This window comes from Lepidochelys kempii, chromosome 13 (genome assembly GCF_965140265.1).
Source record: "Lepidochelys kempii isolate rLepKem1 chromosome 13, rLepKem1.hap2, whole genome shotgun sequence".
Classification (NCBI taxonomy): Eukaryota; Metazoa; Chordata; order Testudines; family Cheloniidae; genus Lepidochelys; species Lepidochelys kempii.
Window position 1 is genome coordinate 3,616,294 of NC_133268.1, and position 19,121 is coordinate 3,635,414.

The 19,121-nt window shown below is 51.3% G+C and overlaps 1 protein-coding gene across 6 annotated transcripts in view; it reads right to left on the minus strand.

Annotated features, from left to right (window-relative positions):
• The window catches only part of HELZ2 (helicase with zinc finger 2), a 52,423-nt gene extending 34,484 nt beyond the window's left edge, over nt 1-17,939 (minus strand). For 2 of the 6 annotated variants that reach the window (XM_073308873.1, XM_073308874.1), the window contains exon 1: nt 17,713-17,939. The gene's annotated coding sequence lies outside the window, so the exon portion shown is untranslated. The remainder of the gene's footprint in view (nt 1-17,712) is intronic. The other 4 variants (XM_073308870.1, XM_073308872.1, XM_073308871.1 and 1 more) reach the window with 3 other exon arrangements.
• Nucleotides 17,940-19,121: the final 1,182 nt, after the last annotated feature.

The following is a 19,121-nucleotide window of genomic DNA, read 5'->3' on the forward strand; positions in this document are numbered from 1 at the left end:
CATTCATTTTATACAGAAGCTTCTCGTTGCAAAGCATTTTCACAAGCAAGGATCCTTTCACCCACCTCTGGGGTGGAACACAGCAGCTGTTTAACAACGCACAGAAGAACCAGGCAAAAGTTTGGGATGAGACATAGCCCACGTCCAATTGAAATTGCGGGGGGATTCAGGTAACAGAATCAACTCGCGCTGGAATTTCCCCAGCACACCATGGCCAGCCCTCCCCTGCCCCCCTTACAGATGTTGAAAGTGCCCAGTGTTTTAAATGTCCATACATGATCAGGACCTTCATCTTACTCCAATCCAAATACCTCTCTAGCACCCTGGCATCAGTACAGCATTGACTCAGAAGGCAGGCTATGACCTACAGAAACCCCAGATACCTTGTAGCACTCCAACCACACACTCATCAGGCCCAATCTTTAGCTTCTAAGACGCAGCAAAATCATAGCCCAATGGGAGATCACTTACTGAAGCAGAAAGTAGTCATTAAACTACCCAGCAGAAAGCCGGTGCATCATTAGAATTTCTCCGTTCAGATTCAGTCACCTACGCTGCGTCTAGAAATAAATCACCCCTGACTCATCTCTGGGTGTTTGTTTCAAAACCTTTGCAGACAACACACGGAATTAAACTATCAAATCTCACACTGCAAGGCTGAACCTACAAACTGCATGTCTTTATTTAGAAGGGATGGCACCCTGTCTCTTACTGTACAGGCTTTGTATATTTATCCCTGTAGCCATCTGTCGTCTCCCTAGACATCAGTTGTAAACTCTTTGAAGCAGGGACCACCTTTCTCATCTGCATTTATACAGCACCTAGCGCATGGGGGTCCTGGGCCACAACTAGGACTCCTAGGTGCTATGGCAATACAAATCACGGTAGCCTGCCATATCCCTGAAAAACACACCTAGATACCGCAGAGAGGTGTATGTACGGATTAAGGCTGTAAAGCAAGGACCTACAGGCCTCAGGCCTGTAGGACTGTTTAGCTTAACATGACTAAAGCAAGGCCTAAAGCTTTAAGTTAAAAGGGGGAACTAACTGATAGAATGCACTGCAAACAGGGAATTTTAAGGAAAAGTTTAACAGCTGATGAGTTTAACCAAAACATACATATACTAACTGCAGAAATACCATAGCAACTGACTGACATAAACGCTAGTGATTAGGATGCCATGGGTTAATTAACCTACGAGAATTAGGAGCCCCAATATTACTGAGACGTGGAAGTATGTCTAAGGAAAGGAGGCTGTAACCAATGTTGAACATGAACGGGGGCAGCCCTCCCTATGGGAGGTGGGATACATGGGAACGCGCTAACCTGATGACTATGCACAGATCACCTGGCCTACTTCGGGGTTCTCCACAAGCATGATGTGAGTAACGCAAGTGCTGGACATTCTATATTGGCTCTGTCTCCTTTGCTATGTTACAGAGTTCACGATTTTGTCAGTTTCGCAGCTATACATTTCTACCATTGCTAGTCAGAGAACATGGACTGGATTGTTTCTCGTGTGCTCCTCAATTTAATAACAATTTCACTCCTGTACCTGATCTGGAGGCACCAGCCTCTCAGGCCACCGCATGTTATGTAGAATCAACTCCCATTTACCGATTAGGCTACATAATAAATAATCGTATGACTTTTCAGCACCAAGCACAACTTGGCTTTGTTTCCTGGGGGAGCCGCTGGACGCTGCAGCAACACAGATGTAAAAGAAGAGATGTCGTTTTCCGAGCTGGGGTGGATGGTGGGTTGCAAGGAGCACAAGGGAACACTCAAAAGGCCATTTCTCGGACCATAGTGATCAGAAAAAGGATGCTCTTGGGGTTCGGGCAGCAGAACAAGATTTGGGAGAGCTGGTTCAATCCCTGCTCTGCCACAGATTCCCTGGGTGACCGTGGGCGAGTGATTTCACTTCTCTGCATCTATCCACCCATCCGTACAATGGGGATAACAAGACTTTGTTTTTCCCGCCCTTTGCCCATCTAGATGCAGAATGCTCCTGATGATCCGAAGAGCAGCAGGGACATGGATTTTATTCAAATAATCAGGAGTTCAGGTAACAGAGAGGGCAGGAGCCCTCCTGTGACAGCAGGGGTGCGGAAGGCTCCCTGCACTGTCACAGGAGCCGTTTAGCTGCCAGGAGACCCTGCAGCCCGGGGGCTCTGCTCTCTTATACAAATCTCCACGTCACCCAAATCCCTCCCTTGTCCCCCCCAGGACGGACAGTGTGGAGGTTTAGAGAATAGGGTTTTGGAAAATCAGGAGTATACTGTACAATGCAAGCTCTTTGCGGCAGGGACTGTCTCTTCCCAGGTGTATATGCAACACCTAGCACAGAGCATGCTTGGTGGGGATGCAATGGAGATAGAAATAATAATTTGGAATAGCTCTAATCCTCAGCACCCTTAGCACTGTGGTCCGGTCACTGATCAACTCTTTTGCCACCCCTGTAAGGTGAGTAGATATGATCCTCCTCACCTGTGCTACAGGGACACACCAATGCTGACAGGTTTTGGGATTAGAGCTGAGATTAGTACCCAGACATTCCTGGCTCCCCACTTGGGTGAAATCCCCTTCAGATGCTGCTTTCCTACCCTGCAGACATAATCATAATGGGATTAAAGCAGCAGACGGGCTGACCTCCACGGGTTTCTCAGAAATTCACTGTAGCATGCTAGACCGATTGCTTAGTCTGCCAGCAGTGACAGCGGGCTACTAGCCTAGTCCATTTCCCGAGCTGCCCAAGGACAGAACAAGTAACGGCACTGGGAGTGTAACCAAGCTCCCCGTCCACACGCAGGAAGCAGAAATTCCTCAGGGGCACAGAAGAGTGGCGGCTCAGCATGGGAAAGGCCAAGGAGGGATTAGGAGCATGTGCATGCTTTGGGGCAGGGCTGTCATTTACTGTGTGTGTCCGGGACCCGGCCCCTAGAGGGTGCTGACCTGGTTAGCCAGGTGCGATCACTACACAAGTGTTAAACAACACTACGGGGGCCGACTGATGGGGGATGTGGCATGTGGACTGGAGGTTCCAGAGAGTCCGATTAGAAAGGCAGAAGGGACAATTGTGAGCCTCTTGTACACCACCAGACTCTGGACTTCCCTGCAATAATTCCCGTTTGAAGCAGAGCAGATCTCTGAGAAAACCCTGCCATCTTGCAGGAGCCGCAGAGCACCATTTGAAGTGTGTGTGTGTGTGACAGAGATCCTGCTTCTGGCAGGAATTGGAGTACACCCTGCACTCGGCCCGCAGCAGCTCCTGTCCCTGCTCCAGCCACCGTCCCTCTGTGACGCCCCACCCCCATCCTGCCCCAGAACCACTGGATCACCTCCTCCAAGTTGGGACCAAAAAGTAGCTGGGCCATAGCCCAGGTGGCCCCCTGGGCGCCGCAGCCCATGCAATCCTAATTTAAACATGCCAGTGACGGACCATCCATCACAACACAGCAGCATGTGGAGAGAGAACGTGCAGAGGCTGTGGGGCTGGAGCACGTGGGAGGAGAGGATTAATACAGAGAGTGCAGAGCTCTGTGGTCGGGGTATGGGAGGAATGGTCTGACGGGGAAATGGAGCCACATGACCAGGAAGTGAGCTGATGGGAGACCAGGATGGTACAGCGAGGACAGCAGCACGATATCGATCTTTCCAGTTACCAGAGAGAGAAACCCCCCTGACCAGAAAGGAGAGTCATCTTGAAAACCAGACACCACATACGGGTCCTTGCAGTAACTCTCCAACAGCCTGCAGTCCCTTCCCCCCCGCCCTGTCAGTATCCCATTGAGGACGTTCCCCCCCCCGCATCGCCTCTTTTTATTTTTGTTACCAATTTTGTTAAAATTTCACCAAGAAAGCTCCCCACAATGGAGTCCATCAGGACAAAGTGCATTTGGAGAGAAGGTCAAGGCAGTTCCGTGTTGTTTCACTTGGCTCCAAGCTCAAGGGATTTTTACCTAGGGGGGACATGTAGTTAAAAAGCTAAAATTTACTCAAGTCTAAATATCAGATAAAACTCCATGCTAGAAGTTCAGAATTAAACGCTGCAATGTATCGGCTAGTCAAGCGCCTTTGGGACCCAGCAAAAGTTCATTTAGTCCTAGGTCAATCCCTGACTGATGTGGGACCAGCATTTCCATCTAAAAAATGCTGGAAAATAAAAAAACAAACAAGAAAATCCAAATCTCTGTCGGACAAACGTATCTGCAGTTCCAGAGACTATCCTGCCTGAGAGGAGCAGCTGCGAGGCTGTGTCTGGCCTCTTCTGGGGCCAGGGGATACCCAGATAACCTGCTGATATGCTAATAGCAAAGCAAAGACAATCTAATAGTGACACAGATCTGGAGTCCCTGAACCCAAGGCAGCTCAGTGTGATAGGAGGATGCTCAAGGTCTCCTGCCTATTGATTAGCCAGTGTTAGAGAAACAAGTCCTAAGGCCTGGGTATTCACAGCTTTTCACCAACAGCCATACTCACTGAGCCAGCAGTTTGCTGGGTCATCGTGCGACTGCACTTTAACAATATATCTCATCTGCATCAGCAATAAGGTCATTCCTAAGGGGGAAAAGTGCTTGATCCCAGTCCAGAATAATCCTAAACACAAGCGAGGCACCTTCCCAGCCTCATGGAGTCCTCAGCTTGCCATCTCTGACACAGCATCCACCGGGGTTCCCTGTGAGCCTTAGGACATAACCAAAGATCATCCGCTGCCCTGTGGCCACACGCAATGCGCCCATTGACCCAGCAAGTTCCTTGTACTTAGATCACGCAACATATGGCCTTTGGGCCTGATTTTCATGTTGGCGCACTTAATTGTCTCCTGCAAATCCGGTGTGCATGCAGCAATGGGGCAAACGGCAACTTGCTCCCAGCCTGGCTTCCTGGGTGCTATGGAAATCCGGCCCAACTCAATTACCACAGTGGGCTGGAAAAGGTAAAGCCACAAATCTTCCCATGGGACAAATTCTTTCCAGGTGGAATGCTACCGTTTTACTTGACTTATGCCAAGGATGCATCGGACCTCATGTTTCAATTTCCCTGCAGGCAAAGTGAGACTAGCACCACCTCCCTTCCTAGCACATTGCTAGGAGAGTTATTTATTGTTTGTGGTGGCAATCAAGACGTTAAGTGCCAAGTAATATTATTGCTATTATGATTTAACTGCACAAATTGCAGAGTCACGCTGTGATGCTGGTGAGCCAAGTGCCAGCTCTGGCCAAGACCGTAGGTGTGAGCTAAGAACTGACGAACCCACAGCTGGAAAACAAACCAGCTCACCTGTGACAGGTGTGATTGTATTGTTAGAATTTATTGAGTAATTAGACTCTGTGAAATGCTTTAATTTGCTGCATGCATTAATCTCACTTGTTATGTCTGTATTCCACGCTATAAGGAAATACAAGAGAGACAAGGCGGGTGAGGACATTAAAAGAGATCACCTCTCCTCTATATCCTGGGACTGACAGGGCAACAACAACTCTGCAAATAAGGAAATATGTAAGTTTCAATTTATAACTTTGAAAATGTTTGCTCTGAACTTGTGAAGCCAGGCACGGGACTCGTTCCCCCACCTGTCCAGGAAGACTCTGAAAAATTAAGTGGGCCCTCATAAGACAAAAGCTTTGTTTATTTCCCCCCTCCACCTGTGCAGAAGGCCTCATCCCAGCCATTTGAACGCTGGAAGAGGAAAATAAAAATAGCTGACATGATTTTTCATCTCTTTGCTGTTTGAACTCTCACAGGGCCAGAGACTCTAGCTCAGTGGTTTCAACCTTTTTTCCTGTGCGGACCCCTGCAAAATTTCAAAGGGAGGTGGGGACCCCTTTGGAAATCTTAAGAAATAGTCTGTGGACCCCCAGCGGTCTCTGGGCCACAGGTTAAAAACCACTGCTGTAAACTGAAACGAGATCTCTTCGGGTTATCCCTGGGTCTGCCCTAAAAGACATGTCAAATTGAGAGATCACTGCAATTCTGTCACTCTTAGGAGCTGGATTGCAACTCATTTGGGTGTAGATGTTTGCTTGCTTTCACCTTTAAATAACTAATTTATTTATCCTAGCTAATAAACCTTTTGACAGTTTATTACAGGATTGGCTACAGGTGTTGTCTTTGGTGTAAGATCTAGGGCTGGGGTTCTCACAACACATTTTTTGGTGGAGTCAGAGTGCGGCCACCAACTCTTGCTGGTGGCCGCTCTGACAATTTTTCCTAAAATACTTAATTAACTTTAGGAAAAAAATAAATAGGCACACAGACATTTCCAAATCACAGTAATTTATGTATGAAGGGGTTTTCCACAGACTGAATAATAAAAATAATGTACAGTTGTCTCTATTTCTTTACTGGACCTAAAACAAAATAGAAACACAAATAAGGTGCTTTGCATGTCCTTGTATTTTGTTGTTGTTTCTTTTGCTTTTTTGGTTGCGTTTTCTTTTTAGATTTGCTAGCTAGTCAGTCTGCGCCTGTGAAAAGTGATATTTGTATGTTTATTAATATCACTCTTCACAGATGCAGACGTGTTTGCTATCTGGGAGACAGTGAAAAGTGATATTAACAAACATACAAATATCACTTTTCACAACAGATTTACTCAACCCTGGCAAGTCGGGGGACAAATTCAGCCTTGGATGGGGAGGTGGGTAGGGAGGCAGTGGGGGTCAGGGGAGGCAGCAGGGGCCAGGCTATGAGTGGGATAGTGAACTTTGCAGCCAGGAGATGGAGCCCTGCAGTTAAGGGACGGAGCCCACCACTGCGCAGCCAAAGCCCAGAGCCCAAAGCCCTGCGTTTGGAGCTTATCAGCACGCGGCCAGAGCCTGCCGCCCGCCACCCCAGGACTAAAGCAAGAAGCCTGAGCCCCATCGTTCCCAGGAAGGTGGGGAAAGCACACTGGCTGGCTCCAGAGGGGGGCAGGGCCCAAGCCCTGCCGGCGGCCATGCGGGAGGGGCCGCTGCTCTTCCCCCCACACTCCAGTTACCACCCAGGAGGCTGTGACTGCAAGAAAAGCCCCTGGTAGCCATATGCACTGATCTAGGGTATTCATTGATCAGGGGAAAGTGACTGGTCTCTTGGGGCTAGGAGCAACCTCAATATTTTGTAATTTTTGGTGTAAGTGACCAGTTATCACTAAGTCCAGCTTGCCTGGACAGCAAGATAGACTGGAGAGCCTACTGGGATGTCTGGGACTCCATGGAAAGACAGTTACAGTGACCCAGGAGTTCACATTTGTTACTGGTGAAATCTAATTATAGAACGCACCACCAGAGTGGGGTGTCTGCCCTGTTTTCTGACAGTCTGCCCTGCAGTCGACACTCACGCTCGTGAGCCACTCCAGACAATGTGGCACACGCCCTGGGAGGAAGTATCAGTAATCTGGCACGAAAGAAAAGCTCTCCTTGGATCAGGGGACAGGACTCTCTTGTTCGGGTTAGTAACCCCAGAGCCAGTAACGTTCCTCCTGACAGGAGTCATGGGTTTGCTAGACGTCAAACAAGGCAACACATTCCCACTGGCAGGTCTGCTCATCTCAAGGCATCCAGCGTTTAAAGAGCTATGACTGGTGGAGAAAAAGGTCTCAGTTATGTAGCTCCATTGTTTTAACAGAGACCCTTTTACTGTATGGTGCATGGAGACTATATTCTTTTAACCAATCATATTTAGGTTCAAGGCATACAGCTGATTTACCGCACTGAACAGAAAGCCCTTTGCATGCCCTGTCAAGTCACCAAGGGCCCATGTACACCACAGTTACAACAGTCAGGAAACTCCTCTTCAACAGAGCTTCCATTTGCAGCATAGACAGACTAGGACCATGGCTAGGTAGGCTGAGTCTGCACCAAGCGGCTATGCTGGCATAGCCTTTGCAGTGTAGATGTAACCCTTCTGCCCATCAGAGTTGGCAGCAACAAGGGCCGGGTTCAGTATCTAGGGGTTCTGTTTCAATAACACAATGCAAAACCAGCTCGAGCCCCCACCCAGTGACCTGGGACAATCACATACCACCCCCCTGGGCGCCTCTAGTAGACTAACTCATTGGTTCCTTCCAAAGGGCCTCAGGAAGCCCACTGTGGCTTCCACAAGCCTGTGTGCTAAACGTATTGGCTCCTCACTAGTCACCCCTGGTGCATCATAAGTTAACTGTTTTACTGATCTTATTACCCTGTCCCATCTATTGAGAATCTCTGCTGTGGAGGGGGGGGTGGGAGCGACAGATGGAGAGGTTTCCTTTGAGGGTCCCTCGGCTACTGGCGTAGGCCCCTGCATCTCTGGTTCTACCAGTGGAAAGTCCAAGGTGCCCAGGGCACCTTCCACCTGTATGTCTCCACTGTCCAATATCCTGTGTGTGTGTCATCACAGGGGGCGTCCCATCGGCGGCACAGGGGTGCCAGTAACGGGCCTAAATACTTCCGCCATGGGATTTAGGGCTGATGAGGGGGAGCGCTCTCTTGGCTCAGCTAATCAAGACCGAAATCTGATCTCCATTCCAGAGTACACTATGGTCATGTCTTCCTCCTCAGACTCACTCTCAGATGTGCTGAATAGGGGTAGGTTAGCTGCAGGGGGCCCGCTGTCCGTGTTGGATGGCGGCTTTGGTTTAGCACTTTTGTTCTGTCTGGTTGCCCTGTCGTGGCCCATCTCATAAGGGGTGCCTACCAACTCCCCCACAGGGAGCAAAAGGTTTCTATGTACTGTCTTTATTTGCCCTGGACCCACTACAGGTTTGATCTTGAAGACCAATCTCCCAGCTTTTCCATCACCAGGTAAGGAAGTGCCTTCCACCTATCAGCTATCTTGTGTTTGCCAGCAATACTCAAATTTCGCAGCAGGACTCTGTCCCCCGGCTGGAGCTCCTGCGAATGCGCTCTAGCATCATATCGATGTTTGTTGCGGTCTGAGCTCTTCCGAGCCGCAGATGTAGCTAAGTGATAAGCATCCCGCAGCTTTTCTCTTAGTCAGGATACATATTGCTGATGAGTTTCATAGCTATCTCCATCCTCTGATATACCAAAGCACAAGTCTATGGGCAATCTTGGTTCTCGCCCAAACATCAAGAGATATGGGGTGACTCCCATAGCATCGTTCTTTGTGGTGTTGTAGGCATGCACCAGGAATACGACATGCTGGCTCCAGGTTGCCTTCTGCTCTGGTCGCAAAGTCCCCAACATATCTAACAGGGTTGAACCTCTCTGGCTAAGGATCACCTTGCAGGTGATAAGGCGTTGTCCTAGACTTTTTAATTCCCGCTATCCTCAGCGCCTCCTTCAGAAGGTGACTCTCAAAGTCCCACCCCTGATCCGAGTGTATCCGGGCTGGGAATCCATTCACTGAGAAATATTTGTCCCACAATACTCGAGCGACGGTGGTGGCCCTCTCATCACGTGTGGGATATGCCTGTGCATACCGTGTAAAATGGTCAGTCACTACTAGAATGTCCCCAACATTCCTCGTCTACTCCTAGAGACAAGAAATCAATGCACACCAGCTCCAAAGGTTTGTTGCTGGTGCTGTTCTTCAGATATGCAGCCCTTGTGAGCAGAGTTTTCCTTTGAACATATCGAGCACATGTCTCACATTTCCTGCAAACATCTTCAGCCATCCAGGGCCAATGGAACCTACTACGAATCAGTTCCAGGGTCCTCTCCATCCCCAAATGCCCAAAGTCATCATGCAGGGCCCTCATGGCCAGGGCTCTGTACTCTTTTGGCAGCACTAGTTGTGCTCGTTGCTTTTGTAAAGGGTCCATGGCCATTCGGTGTAGCACTCCCTGAATCAGTTTTAGTTTGGTCCATTCTCTCAATAGTAGTTTACCCTCCGGGTTAGGTGGGACAACCGCAGCTGGACTTCACCCCTCCCTTTTGGCAAGTAGTGCATCACAAATGTCAATATCTTGCAGCTGGGCTTCTTGCCAGTCAGCAGCATTGAGCATGGGCAAAGGAGATTGGTCCAATGCAATATAGTTCACCGAGGCAGAAGGCGCGCTTTCAGGGGGCAAGCCCAGAGCTTCTGCAACATCCCTGAGGGCTCTCATGGGCCTCTAGCTCTCGACAATTCACATTGCAAATAGCTCTCACTCCATCAGTGGGTATCACAGCAACTTTCAGAGGTGTGGACAACGTATCTGCATCTACATTGCTTCTCCCTGATCAGTATTGAATGCTGAACTCTTAGCTAGCCAAAGCAGCCACCCATCTCTGCCCTGTAGCATCCAGCTTAGCACTCGTTAACACATAAGTCAGTGGATTGGTGTCTGTCCACACATGGAACTGGGCACCATACAAGTAGTCTCAAAATTTCTCGGTGGTGGCCCATTTCAAGGCCAAGAACTCCAGCTTGTGGGTGGGATAGCGAGTTTCACTGTCAGACAGTCCTCGGCTGGCAAAGGCTACAGGTTTACATTTGCCTTCCACTTCCTGGTACAGGACTGCTCCCTGACCCTCCAAACTGGCATCAGTATGCAGGATAAACGGTTTGCCTGGGTCAGCAAAGACTAGGACTGGAGCACGAGTTAGGCAAGTAATGATTTCTTGAAATGCCTTTTCACATCTCTCATCCCCCTGTGGCCCAAATGGTTCAAAGGGACCATAGTGTCTCTGTACAGGAGGCTGTGGGGACTTCCCCTTATTCTTGGTCTTAATTTGTTTTTGCGGGATTGGTGTCCCCTGGTAAGATCATTCTGAGGTTTTACAATCGTAGCATAATTTTTCACAAATATGCGGTAGTAGCCACTAAATCCAAGAAAGGTCTTGAGTTCTCTGTAGTTACTTGAACACGGCCATGGAGTAAGTGCTTCTATTTTATCGGGATCAGTACTCACACCCTCATGGGACATGATGTGACCCACATACTTAAATGCCAGTTCTGCAGAACTGGCATTTGTCAATTGAAAGCTTCAAACCATAATCCTCCAACCTATCAAGCACTTTAAAAAGTCTTTCTTCATGCTCCTCCAACATTCTACCAAACACAATCAGGTCACCCAAATAAACTAACACTTGCAGTAAATTCATGTCTCCCACAACTTTCTCCATAAGCTGTTGAAATGTGGCAGGTGCTCCAGAAATCCCTTGGGGCATGCGTTCAAACTGATAAAACCCTAATGGGCAGATGAAGGCTGTCTTCTCCTTATCTTCTTCTCCCAGAGGGATCTGGTAGTAGCCGCTCCGAAGATCCAACACAGAGAACCACTGGCTTCCCAGTAAACAGTCTAAGGCATCTTGGACTCGAGGCATAGTGTACTGGTCAACCACAGCACTCCTGTTTAGAGTGCGATAGACAATACACATCCGGATTTTCCCATTCTTTTTACGGACCACCACAGTGGGTGAGGCGTAGGGGCTGCGGGACTCTGTAATGATGCCAGTCACAGCCAGCTCCTGAAGATGATGTCGCACATCTTCCATCTCAGAGAGAGCAATCCTCCTAGATCTCTCCCTAAAAGGTCGAGAATCATGCAGTCTGATGTTGTGCTCTCCTGCTTTTGCACATCCCACTCATGCAGTGAGAACACCTTGGATCTTTCCCAAAGTTTCTTCCTCAGGCGATCTTTCCACTCCTTGGGCACTGGTGAATCTCCAAAGTCAAACTTTGCTGGGTCTATTGTCGGAACTTGAGTTTCACACTGGGGTTTTACAATTGATTCAGGCTCAAAGAGGTCTGCTATCTTTTGTCCTTGCTTCACAACAACATTGCGACACGTTTCTTTAGCAAATTAGTATAGTCACTCTTTCCTGGGCTTCAGCAGGTAGGGTTATGACTCCACTAGGGACCAGCACTCCTTCCGGGAGCTCTCCTTCCACCGGCTGCTCTATCATTGCTAATGCCCCTTTACTGCCTTTCAGCCAGGTACTCATGAGAAGCACCTCTTGCTCTGTCCTTGCAGGCACTACTAAGGGGGTCGTGCCCGCATACTTCAGTGCCCCAATCGGTAGCTCAGATGTCTCCTTTTTAGCGCTCTCGATTTTCTTATAGGCTTCAGCACAAAGCGGATGGATCGTCAGGGTATTCAGGTACTGGTCCCCAGCCCTTCATCTGCAGTAATCCGTGAGTACCTTGAAGAGGCTGGAGTTGGTCCCTATCAACACAGACACATCAGAGGTCCCTTTAGGGTCAGGGCATCTTAAGGCAGCTGTGTCTACCTCTTCTCTTACTCCAGCAACCTCCTCTGGGAATTCCAGGTGCACTATGACATACCCTTGGTAGGGGTATTCATCCATGCTGAGGCCACACAGACCAAGGCCGGTCAGTGACTGTATAGGCAGGTGCCTAAGCATCTGTTGGTAGAATGACTGAAATATAATAGTCACTTGAGATCCAGTGTCAAGCACTGCTTTACACTCCACCCCTTCGATCCTCACCGTGACCTCTGCTCGAGGCCCTATCAGTCCTGCAGGGATCCCAGCTGGACAGTCTTTTCTGAGGGACTCTTCAAATCCTGCAGGCCTGGGTGGTCCCCATCCCCAGACCCTCTGGCGGTTACAGGATCTCTCCCAACTGATCCTCAGCTTTCCATACACTAAGGAGGGATTTTCTTCATTACGGCACTTGGCAGCTCCGTGCCCATCCTGACCACATCAGTAGCAGAAGAATTCTCCTTTCCCCCTTCGTCTGGGTGGGCCGGTGGCTCTAAATGTTGACCTCTCCATTGTCCCAGTTTGAGGCTCCTTATTCTTGGAAGTCTTAGCTCGGTCAATGGTGCTTTGCAGCTCAGCTATCCGTTCTGTCAGGACCTGCATTTGTTGGGCAAGTTCCTCTCTGGTGCTCACCATCAGTACACTGGCCGTTTGTAGTGGTGTTGTGCTGGCTGGCTCCGATGTCTGGGCTTCCCAAAACTCGCTAACAGCACTCAGTGATTTCAGCTCTTTGTAATTTTAGCTTTTTAGCGATTTCAGCTCATAGTAGGGGAGCCTCAGTACTGGTGCAACATTGGCCCCAAGTGAAATCAGCTCAGCAGCCTGCAATCAGACTCCTAACAGAACCAAACTCAGCTCTGATATTACACAGTGTAGAGAGAATGGAGTGAAATTGGTGTTTCAAGCCCTCGAAAGGCACCCACACCCCCAGGTACACATACCTATTCCCAGCCTCTCTCATCTCACTGGATTCTAAAACCCACATCCCTTGCCTAGCGAGTGCTACTTAGTTGAGGGCAAGTCCTTCAATCATAAAATGCCAGGTACAGTTCTACTGTCCTTGATTTACATAACCGGGATAACAACACTTTATTACTCCTGCCCCAATAACAAAGAGACCGGGGATCCCACAGCAGGCAAAGTGACCATTTTGGCAAGCAGTCCCATCATGCTAAGCGGGGTGGGTGTGCTCATGAAAACGAGATCAGCCCTTGAAGACCTTTTCCACAACTCACCACCAGATGTCAGGGTAGAGCTCAACCTGACTCTGCTTACATAGACATAGCCTCTGACAGAAGAGGAGAGCGCTCACTACCATGCAGGAGATGATCAGCGCCTCACCAGATCTAGCCCCAGCAGCCTCGCTACCCAGCCACAAAGGGCTGGGGGTTTCTGGGCATACCAGTCAAAATCCCTGTGCTTGCCCACCTTTGACAATTTATCCTGAGAAAGGAAAACTGGAGAGGAAGCTGGCCTGGGAGTCAGGAGACCTGGGTTCTATCCCCAGCTCTGCCACTGACTCAGTGACCTTGGGTAAGTCATGTCCCGTCTCGGTGCCTTTGTCCCCTCTGTCAGAGATAACACCTTTGTACAGCGTTTCCATACCCAGGGATGAGACGCACCAGGTAAAAGCTAAGTGCTGTTGTTTTATAACCTACAGTGAAAAATGGGTTCAGTCACTGGGTTTTTTTTTGAAGATTGTAATGCCCCATCCACACACCCCTGCTGCCAGAGGGCAGCTCAAGGCACCAGGGCTGGGCCACACTAGAGAGTTAGGTCAGCCTAACTACATCGCTCAGGGCTGCGAAAAACTGCAAGCCTTGTGTGCTGTAATTAAACCACTGCACAGACACTTCTGGGTCGACAGACAAATTCTTCCGTCAACCTAGCTACCACCGCTCAGAGCGGTGGTTAGAAGAACCCCTTCTGTCACCGTAGCATGTGTCTACACTACAGTGCTATAGTGATACAGCTGCACTACTGTACCATTTCCAGTGTAGACATAGCCCGAGTCTTCAGAGCATTTCAAGCCATGGCAATTCTGTACCCTCCGCAAGGCCAGAAAGGGCAGCATGCAATCCATGCCTCTGGAATTCTGCAGCGAGTAGTGGGCTCCTTGTTAATGCAGACGACACACTGCCAAAAGCCACAGAATCTCTAAAGCTGGCTCCAATCTCTGTTGCCCTTGCTGCAGACTTACAGGATCCTGGCTGCAGGGGGAAGGCTTCTAATAGAAAACATTCCAGAGAGAACCTGTGGAAGTCCTTCTTGGGAGAACAAAGGACTCCTACACAGTGCATGGGAGGGGAGCATTTGGGCATAAAGATAGTGCCTCTGAGAATGCTTCAGTATCAATTGAGTTTAACTGCCCCACTTCACAACACTTAGCATTTCCAAAAGGGGCTATCAGGGTGGTTGGAGTTGAGCTGAACTGGCTGCTTGGATAAGAGTTTACACCTCTGAATTTGCTATTGTTTGACTGAAGCATCAGGGACACACCAGGTCAGCTTCCATCCTGACAGCTCTGCCCTAGTCAGAAGGGCTGGACACGTTCTTTGATTTTAAAACTAAAGCTTGGTCTCTTCGACAACAAAAACCAGTAGAAAGTTACAGGGAGAACATACAGGTCCCTGGACCTCAGGTACTGTGTGCTCACAGTGACCACAGTTCAGTGAAGCACTTAGGTCCACGTGCAAACCCGAAGCATGTGTAAGTTCCACTGAAGTCAGTGTGAATTAAGGATATGTTCGAGTGCTTTGCTGAATCAGACCCTATGTTCTCCAGCATGTCTGGCTGGATGCATGGTTCAGGTTCACTCTGCTACCAAGATTTCATCTCTATTTCCTTTGGGGCCTTTAAAATGGAATACCTAAAGACAGGCCCTTAAATAACAATGACCAGATTTCTTCTAGGGGTGCTGAACTTCCCACCGCATGGAGCTCACTGAGAGTGAAGTTTTCAGCACCTACTACCTCAAAGTCTGTCTGGTCTCATGGGTAAAACACTGGGCTGGGACTTGAGAGACTTGGGTTCTAGTCCCAGCTATGCCAGTGGCCTGCTGGATGACCTTCACTTTCCTGAGCCTCAGTTTTCCTATGGAGATAACGGTACTGGCCTCCCTTGCAAAGCACTTGGAGATCTGCTACTGCCGATGAAGTGAGCTGTAGCTCACGAAAGCTCATGCTCAAATAAATTGGTTAGTCTCTAAGGTGCCACAAGTCCTCCTTTTCTTTTTGCGAATACAGACTAACACGGCTATTACTCTGAAACATATAAAACCACAGGCACTACTGGGCCTATGAGATCAGCTTTTGTTTTGAAAGGACATTTCTGGCCCTTTGGGCTATAAAGGGAACTCTCCCCGCTGCAAAGAGATCCAGGGCTATCATCACTGGGACATACCTTTGCCACACCATTGTTTAGGTTGTTATAAATCCGGACTGTTCCAAGCAGCGAGGGGTGCTATCAGAACCCAGCCACCAAGAACATTCACTAACCCATCGGGGCCCAAGCATTGCAAGCAACATTGTGGATAGTTTTCAAATGCCTGTAAAAGTGCACTCGCCCTTTTGTGGGAGAACACTAGAAAGCGTGACCCTATATTCTAAGCAGGTTCACCGTTGATCTCAAGTTTAGATGCAAGTCACAGATCCTGATAGAGGAGGCTGGTATATTACAGCCCTTACCAAAATCCAGCACATATGTGTAGTGCCTTCCTACCTCATTAGGATTAATAGCTGGGCTTATTTCTCATAGGTTATATTTTCTCCTCGCATGAAGCCCTGCTACACTAAACTGCTCCCTTTGCCGCTGCTCCAGCCCTTTTCCCGTGCACCTCATGGAGTCCAATGTGCAATATTCAGCTTGTCCACCTCTACCTCATCTGCTGCTTTAAAAAACAACCACCAAAGAACAACAATTCCTTTAAACTCCAAAACCAGCATACTCTTGGGATCAGGGCTGTATACTTTCTGCCTGTACCGCACCTAGCACGAGTCTCCATTCTGGTTCAAGCCTCTAGGTGCTAAGTTAGTATGAATAATAAATAACTTCCTTGGAAACAGAGATCCCTGAATTTAAGGCGCCGCCTCCTACACACGTGTAGAGAAACGTATTAGTTGTACTTAAGGGGCTCGATTCTGCTCTTCAGCACATCCTGGCAACTATAACAACAGCCCTGCAAATCCGCAGATATCCGCATCCGTGGATGTGAGTATCCGCGGGCCAGATCAGATGCGGATACAAATCCGCACAGAGCTTTAACCATAATTCCAAAGAGGCTGAGAAAAAGAATTTGGCCTAGTGTCTTTATAGTTAGGCTTTGCCTTGATTAATTATTTACCAGTGATCCCCTAATGAGTTACTCTAAAGAGAGCCATTAACCCCCTTAATTAGGGGTGAGTGACATGGGTCATCATACCAGATGTGCCCTCCCCATCTTGGCACACCTGGTATACCCACAGAACACTGCTCCTTCCCTTTGTGCCAGCCATGGCAGCTCACCCCATCTTCGGGTGCAAAGCCCCCCTCTACCACACACCCCAGTGACAGGTGCATGGATGGGCCTCCACAGCCCGCCCTAGACTCCTGCTCCCCATGAAGTCCCCATACAAGCAGCCAGGGTTCTCACTTCCTGGCAGAGCGCCCCTGTGGTTTGGGAAGCCACCAAAACAATAAATATTACTCCTCTTTTGTTTCTAAGAGGTGGCTGAAAAAATAAACCCAGATATTCAGTGTAATAAGTCAGTTGGATCTGACAGGACCCCAGAACTACGAGTAACCAATTCTGAGACACAAAGTGCCACACCTCTCTAACTGCCTGCCTACACCGGGGTCTCATGGCCCCATGCCCTGTTGGTGCAAATTCCTAGCACAGCGCGAGATCCTCCTCATAGCAGTGCAGCCAGCCTGCCCGAGGGGTTTGCACCCGCCTGCCGACAGCAGGCTCCAAACCCAGCCCAGCCGGGACAAAGCCGCCCGTGGCTTCCCCGAAACACGCTGCTCGCGTGCCCGGCACTTGGCTGGGACGGGGCCGCAGACAGGCTGCTCTGCTGACCAAAGCAAACAACTTCACTCGCTCCGGGCTCTCCCCTAACGCTACGCGGGGAGGTGGAAGGGCTGCATCCGACTCCTGACCCCTCACACACCAGCCCGCCGGGAAACCAGACCCCGAACTTCCCCCAACTGGCCCTGCTCTGGGGCAGCCCCGCCCGGGCTTTCATACGGCCGATAACGCCCGAAGTCACTTCTCACTTCCCCATCCCACGTCGCCGCGGAGCGGGGACCCGACGGGCTGGCTCTCGGGCAGCGCCTGGGGAAGGAGGTGTCCCCGGAAACAAGGGCGCCCCAGTCCCCAGCACCGCCCCACTCGGGGGCCGCCCACGCGGGTCAGCCGGTCCCGGGTGGGAATCCCGCAGGGGGCGGCGGGGACCCAGCCAGGCTGGCAGGGGGAGCCTGGGGGAAAGCGAGAGCGGCTCGTCTCCCCCCCCCCCCAAGCTGAGACTTTGCAAACTGCCCTGCCCGGGGTCCCCGAGCCCTGCCCGGAGCGCCCCTCCTGGGGGCCGGCCAGCTTCTTACCCCGGCGGCCGCATGGAGGGAAGGAAACTTTGTGTCCCCTGCGCGGCGGCGCGGCGGCTCCTGCCGCCCGGCGCTGGGGGGTCCTGGCCCGCGGGCTGCGGCCGCTGAGCTGGGGCTGACTCGGTCCAGCTCCCTCTAAGCCGGGCTGTGCCGCGATCGGTTTCGTTTCTGGGCCCTCGCTGCATTCAAACCTATGGCAGCGCCTCGCGGAAATTACATCACCGCAGCCCCGTGGGAGCCCGGCCGGCCCCCTCCAGCCCAGCCCCCCCGCATTCACAGCCGCACACTCCCCCCCCAGCCCTGAGGGCAAAGCCAGCTCCGCCCCCTGCATGCACAGCTCCGCCCCCCCGCATTCACAGACACACACTCCCCCCCCCGCCCTGAGGGCAAAGCCAGCTCCGCCCCCTGCATGCACAGCTCCGCCCCCCCGCATTCACAGACACACACTCCCCCCCCCGCCCTGAGGGCAAAGCCAGCTCCGCCCCCTGCATGCACAGCTCCGCCCCCTGCATGCACAGCTCCGCCCCCTGCATGCACAGCTCCGCCCCCCCGCATTCACAGACACACACTCCCCCCCCGCCCTGAGGGCAAAGCCAGCTCCGCCCCCTGCATGCACAGCTCCGCCCCCCCGCATTCACAGACACACACTCCCCCCCCCGCCCTGAGGGCAAAGCCAGCTCCGCCCCCTGCATGCACAGCTCCGCCCCCTGCATGCACAGCTCCGCCCCCCCGCATTCACAGCCGCACACTCCCCCCCCAGCCCTGAGGGCAAAGCCAGCTCCGCCCCCTGCATGCACAGCTCCGCCCCCCCGCATTCACAGACACACACTCCCCCCCCCGCCCTGAGGGCAAAGCCAGCTCCGCCCCCTGCATGCACAGCTCCGCCCCCCCGCATTCACAGACACACACTCCCCCCCCCGCCCTGAGGGCAAAGCCAGCTCCGCCCCCTGCATGCACAGCTCCGCCCCCTGCATGCACAGCTCCGCCCCCTGCATGCACAGCTCCGCCCCCCCGCATTCACAGACACACACTCCCCCCCCGCCCTGAGGGCAAAGCCAGCTCCGCCCCCTGCATGCACAGCTCCGCCCCCCCGCATTCACAGCCGCACACTCCCCCCCCAGCCCTGAGGGCAAAGCCAGCTCCGCCCCCTGCATGCACAGCTCCGCCCCCCCGCATTCACAGACACACACTCCCCCCCCCGCCCTGAGGGCAAAGCCAGCTCCGCCCCCTGCATGCACAGCTCCGCCCCCCCGCATTCACAGACACACACTCCCCCCCCGCCCTGAGGGCAAAGCCAGCTCCGCCCCCTGCATGCACAGCTCCGCCCCCCCGCATTCACAGACACACACTCCCCCCCCGCCCTGAGGGCAAAGCCAGCTCCGCCCCCTGCATGCACAGCTCCGCCCCCC